This window comes from Dermochelys coriacea, chromosome 13 (genome assembly GCF_009764565.3).
Source record: "Dermochelys coriacea isolate rDerCor1 chromosome 13, rDerCor1.pri.v4, whole genome shotgun sequence".
NCBI lineage: Eukaryota > Metazoa > Chordata > Testudines > Dermochelyidae > Dermochelys > Dermochelys coriacea.
Genome location: NC_050080.1, coordinates 11,430,835 through 11,436,834, shown reverse-complemented (window position 1 = coordinate 11,436,834; position 6,000 = coordinate 11,430,835).

Here is a 6,000-nt window from a genome sequence, read left to right as displayed (position 1 = left end):
GCCCTGCGGGGCTTGGGCGAGCAGTGATGCTAGGCAGCTCAAACCAGCCCTGCATGTGGGAGGGGCTCGGTTGAGCCCTAGGGCGCTCGGGAGAGAGGGCCAGCTCCACAGGGTGGGGGGGAGCTTGGGCCAGCAGCTTGTGGGGAATGCTCAGGCAAGCCCTGCGGGTGTCCTATTTTCCCTTTAGGAAATATGGTCACCCTATTTCATGATCATCTTTCATTATGAAAGTACGTTCCTGCTATTTTTTTCATTTAACTTCTTATGTGTGCGTAAGAACAGAGACTAAGAGGCAAAATTAGGCTGGCCTCACACTTCAACATGAACTGTTAACCTTCCAGTGGCTCAGAGAAATGAGGAAATCTTTATTGGTAGAACTTCAACTACCTAATCATTCTTGAGTAAACTGGCTGCTATTTTTAAAGCATTGGAAGATAAGCTAATTCTCTATTAAATTATTCCAAAGATTAAACAGGACAAACTGCCTTTAAAGTCAAAGGCCACCGTTGATTCTTTCTTGGTTTTTTTGTGGGTTTTTTTGTTAAGGGAATTTTGTTGGAAGGCGCAGGATAAGATATTGTTGCCCCTTGACCCAAGCAGGTAGCCAATAGTTGGGGCCTTGCCAGGTTGTTTCCATTAGAAGGAGAAATGGCTGAGAGCCAAGTATTCCTTTTGTGCGATCCTGTTTATTTACAAAGAATGTTCATGAAGTTTCCCTGAACACAACAGGAACAAACAGCCGGCAGTGTCCCTATTCAGAAGCCCAACTCTCTCTACACACACACACACACACACACACACACACACACACACACACAGAGAGCTGTACCGGTACAGATGCACCGCTGTAGCGCGGGTGGTGAAGACGCTCTATGCTGATGGGAGAGAGCTCTCCTGTTGGCATAAAAAACCCATCTCTGCGAGCAGCATAAGCTGTGCATACAAACACTTATGTTGGCGTAACTTATGTCACTCGGGGGGGGGGGGGATATTCACACCCCTGAACAACATAAGGTTTGCCAACATAGGCTGTAGTGTAGACATAGCCACAGTCTCTGTTGTTCTCATGCACCCCAGCCCCTGCACTAGCAAACAGACTCCAGGGAAACTCCTTGGGCTGCATGGTTCAGCTTCTACTGAGGCCTTCCTATACTGGTCCATGCCTTGGCTTCTGTTGTTTCAACTATCACGAAACAAAGATCAAAGACCACAAAAGCAGATCATCACCTAAACTAACTTAATTTTTAAGGTCTCCGATTAGGGAGCTACACACAGTAAACTGCATAGCACTGTGCCCACTGCTTTCAGGGAGCCTGAAGGTATCAAACTTGAAGTTTAGATAGTGAACTATCTCCTCCTACTGTATTCATAGGCTACATTCTCATATTATCAGCAGAAAAACTTCATTCATCTTATATTTCTGATTCACTTGAATCTGTTGATCTAGGTCCTCCTTCTATTTGTGATGCCAGGATGAACTGTTGAGAATATCTTTAAGTAATACAGCATATGTTGACAATCCAGTAGGAAGCCCTGCTCCCTTGACTGGAAGCATTTGTTATAATTCCTTTCATTTTATATTTTGGAAGTAATGTTCATATTCACTAATTCTTTCCACATCCTCTTTTTCCCCACTCTGTGTGAAGTGAGTAAGTATCATTATCTTCCTTTTACAGATGAGCTGGGTCACAAGGAAGTTAAGTGAGATAACAAAATCCCCTGCCAGTAAAGGTAGGATTAGAGATTAGGAGTTTCTGATTTACAATCCCCTTTTCATCCCTGTAGATCAGTGTCTATCCAGAAGGCCAAGCAAAGGGGTTAAGTACCTAGACTAGGTCACTGGACAGCAAACTCCTGATGGACTGAAGCACAGCAAAAAGATGCAGAAGAAGGGTTGGAACTTGCTCCCAATAAAATCAACCTCAGTCTTCAATGGGCACAACTTTGTAAATACTCAGACCCAAATTTTCAAATGTAGGCTTTGGTAAATTTTCAAATGTAAACTTTAAGCACCTAAATCCATATTTTTGCACTGGTGTGACCTGATTTTTCAAAATGCTGAGCCTGCTCAGTTCCCATTAACTTCACTGGGAATTCTAGGTGCTCACACCTCTACAAATCTGGCTACTTTGTGGGATGCCTATGTATGGCCCCCTTAATCTGAGCCCAACTGCGTTGGCTTGACAAGGCCTGAGTTTGGGAGAGCAGCACCTTAGAGGTTGCAAGTGACTCTGCCACGTTAATATTTTTTAATGACAAATGAAAATCTCAAGTATGAATTATTCAAGTGTAGTGGGTTTGGTTTTTGTTCAGAGGATGCTTTTACTTGAATCATTTTCTTTCCAACCCATAGCACAAATAAATATGAATTTTACTCATTTATGTTTCTTCTGCTGGCATATTTCCTGGTGTTCATCCAGGAGTAAAGTTCTTGCACTCTATTTGTGCGCTCCTTAACCCCACCATCTCTTTATGCTGCAGATGGTGGTCCACCTACTTTCCAAGAGGGCAGCTGGTATTAATTAATCTCACCTTACTCTAATTATTTACGGCATTCCTAAGAATCACTTTCCATGGAAAACAGAGATGAACTTAATGGTTTGTCAGAAATGTTGATTCCTATGAAGAGTAGTTATCTCATACGGAGGACACTCTAAGGGAGGAAGGAATACAGAAACTCAACATCCTTTGATGGTTAGAGTGCCCTGTTTTAAATGTCTGTGTGTTGGAAGTAGAAATGCTCCCAAGAACTACAAGAATGTAGGGACCTAAGTGAATGCTGCACCATACTGAAGCCAAAACAGCTTTTACCTACCTTGATGCTATTCTTAATAAAGTGAAAGAAACACGGTCTAGTCTAGTGTAGTCCATAGTTCTAGATTATTTTTCTCCCAGTTATACCACTCATTTTCTTTACTCTGTAGGTTGGCTTAGCAATGTAAGGCAGCCAGAATAGGGACTGAGGATCTGGTCCTTAAAGTCCAATGATTTAGTAAACTGAATTCTGGTATGTTGACAATGGTTTCCAGCTAATATTAATGGTATTATAGTTAATATAAATACACAGAGTGACATTTTCAAAAGTGCCTAAGTCTCTTAGGACCCTCAATCCTGTAGACTGAGGGAATTTAAGAGCCTAAGTCTTTCTGGTACTTTTGAAAATTTTATCCATATTCCCTTTTATTTACTATGGGCCTGATTCTGCTTCTCTTCCATTCACCAAATAGGAAACATCTTTCTCAAGTAGTCTCACTGAACTCAATGGGCCAATTAAGACAATGTGGTCTGGTGGACAAGGCACCAAGATAAAAAGCAGGTGATCTGCATTCTATTTCCTCCTCTTCCACTAACCCTCTTGTGTGGGCTTGAGCAGGTCACTCAACTCTCTGCCTTGGTTTCTGGGCATAATGCTACTTACCCATGGTTGTAAAGCACTTTGAAATCTACAAGTGAAAATAGTCAAATATTATTACTTCTGGAGTACAATACTGTTCAACGTAAGTAAGCCTGTCAGAATTGGTCCCTATAACGATACACTTTATATAGCACCTTCCTTGCAAAAAGCATTAAGTGCTTTAAAATATTAATGACTAAGCATCTGAGCACCACTGCATGTTGAATATTGTTAACCCCATTTTATAGACTGTGCAGGCTGAAGCACAGAGAATAGATGTGACTTGCAAGAGGTCACACAGTCACTGGTCACAGGCAGTAATAGAGCCCAGGTCTTCCCAACTCCTAGCCTCATGCACAAAATATGAAATGTTAACCCAAAACATGTTCGCTTGTTGCTTTAAATCAGGGGTGGCTAACGTGTGGCTCTTCAGAAGTTAATATGCAGCTCCTTGTATAAGCACCAACTTTCCAAGGTACCGAGGGGTGCTCACTGCCCAACCCCCAGCTCTGCCACAGGCGCGGCCCCCATTCCACCCCTTCCCGCCCCCTCCCCTGAACCTGCTGTGCCCTCGCTCCTCGCTCCTGCTCCCCCCGCCCCCGAGCCTCCTACACGCCACAAAACAGCTGATGGGGAGGTGCTGGGAGGGAGGGAGAAAGAGGTGCTGATCGGCGGAGCTGCCAGTGGGTGGGAGGCACTGGGAGTGGGGTTGGGGAGCTGGTGGGGGCTGCTGATGTAGTACTGTGGCTCTTTGGCAATGTACATCAGTAAATTCTGGCTCCTTCTCAGGTTCAGATTGGCCACCCCTGCTTTAAATGAAGCTGAATCAGATACCACTCCCTTGCAATGTTTCTTTCCAGCACAAAGGCTAAATCCTGCCCTAAGATGTGTGTGTACCCAACTTCTATTGACTTCAAAGAGAGCCCTGTGCATGTGTCCGAGGGCAACTTAGACCCTTACTACTTCAAACGTGTTTTGCGATGTTGTATTCCAACCCCAGTACAACTCGTAACAAATTTTCTGTTGTCCCATGATATCACAGTGACTGGAATCTGTGCGCAACTTGCATAAATATAAAGTCTAGACAGAATCATAGTCCCTGCTGGAACTGCTCCCCTCCCTGGATATGAGAAAGTGGCAGGGTCTCAGTTCACCTCTGCTCTATGCATCAGTCAGAGGGTGGTGGGGAGGGGGCATGGAGGAATAGCAAACTGTACCCCCTTGTGGGATGGATCAGTAGGCATGACACTTCTATGTGCCCAGAAGCTTAGGGAGGAATTCTTGAAACAGAGCGGCCCCAAGTGTTTTGTACTGCTCCTAACCCAGGGGTGAGTGGATAATGCACTAGACTGAGATTCGGGAGAACTGGGTTCTAGTCCCAGCTCACCCCTAGCTAGCTGGCTGTGTCAGGAAGCAGGGCCTACAGCCTATAAGCCTGTCTCTTGGCAGCCTGTAAGTACAGCTGGCCTGTAGTAGACTACCTGATTGGTGGGAAGAGTCAGCAGTTGTTTAGTGGCTGCTTAAGGAATTTGTTCATGACTGTGATAGTCCCCCACCTTGGACTCAGACTTGCCTTGCTCCAGGTAATGTGGCTCTGACCCTCAGCTCCAATTTCTGACTTTGGCTCTGACCCTTGCCTCTGAGTCTGTCTCCATTCCTGGCTACTGACTGCTGCTCCAACTGTGAGGTCTGACTGCCCATTGGTCTCCAACGGGTTGGCGTTGTGTAAGTCACTTCACCTTCCCATGCCTCCACTTCCCCATCTGTAAAATGGAAATAATGATTCTTACCTCCTTTGTGAACTGTTTTGAGACCTATTGATGAAAAGTGCTGTTTAAGAGCTAGGTATAATTATTATTATTATTATTATTACAGGACACAATCAACATCCTGGGTGATTATTTTTGTTTTTGGATTTTTTAACAGTATTTCACTCTTATTCACTGTCAAACTACTCTCTGGAAAAACAACTGTTAACATATAGTAGGTGTTTAGCAAAGTCTTGCCTCTTGTCCCAGCTCTCTGTGCGTAGGAAGTGAATATGAGATATTAGTACTCCCTTTAAGGAGTCTTTCAAAGAAGTTAAGCACAGAGTTGCACATCTGAGAACACATAATGACTGCGAGGGCCTAGGCAGTTAGCCAGTACATGTGCACAACCATGACATTAACACGGAGAACTGAGGCAGAACTCTTTAGAAACCTGGCTTCACATCCTGTCAATGCATTTTGTGTAAACTATGATTAAACCTCTGCTTTTGTGGTCAAATTCTGTCCCACTGTGTAAATGCCCCTACAATGTTCGTGCCCATATGTAATAAAAGATACTTTGACCATCAGGTATTATTCAGACCTGTGTGACTTTCAAAATTAATCAATATCTTTGCATCAAACTGTGAAATAGAAAACTAAGACCCTATCATGCTGCCACTGAATTCAATAAAAGTTTTGCCATCTGAGTGGCCAATAAACAGTCCAGAAATGCTGATCAGTATAGTGAGAAGACACAGTGATTGAGGAAGTTGAATGAATTCAGAGTTATACGGTAACTACAGGCATGGACAGTAGCCAGGAGTAGACCAGGATTTACACATTTTAATTTCAAGA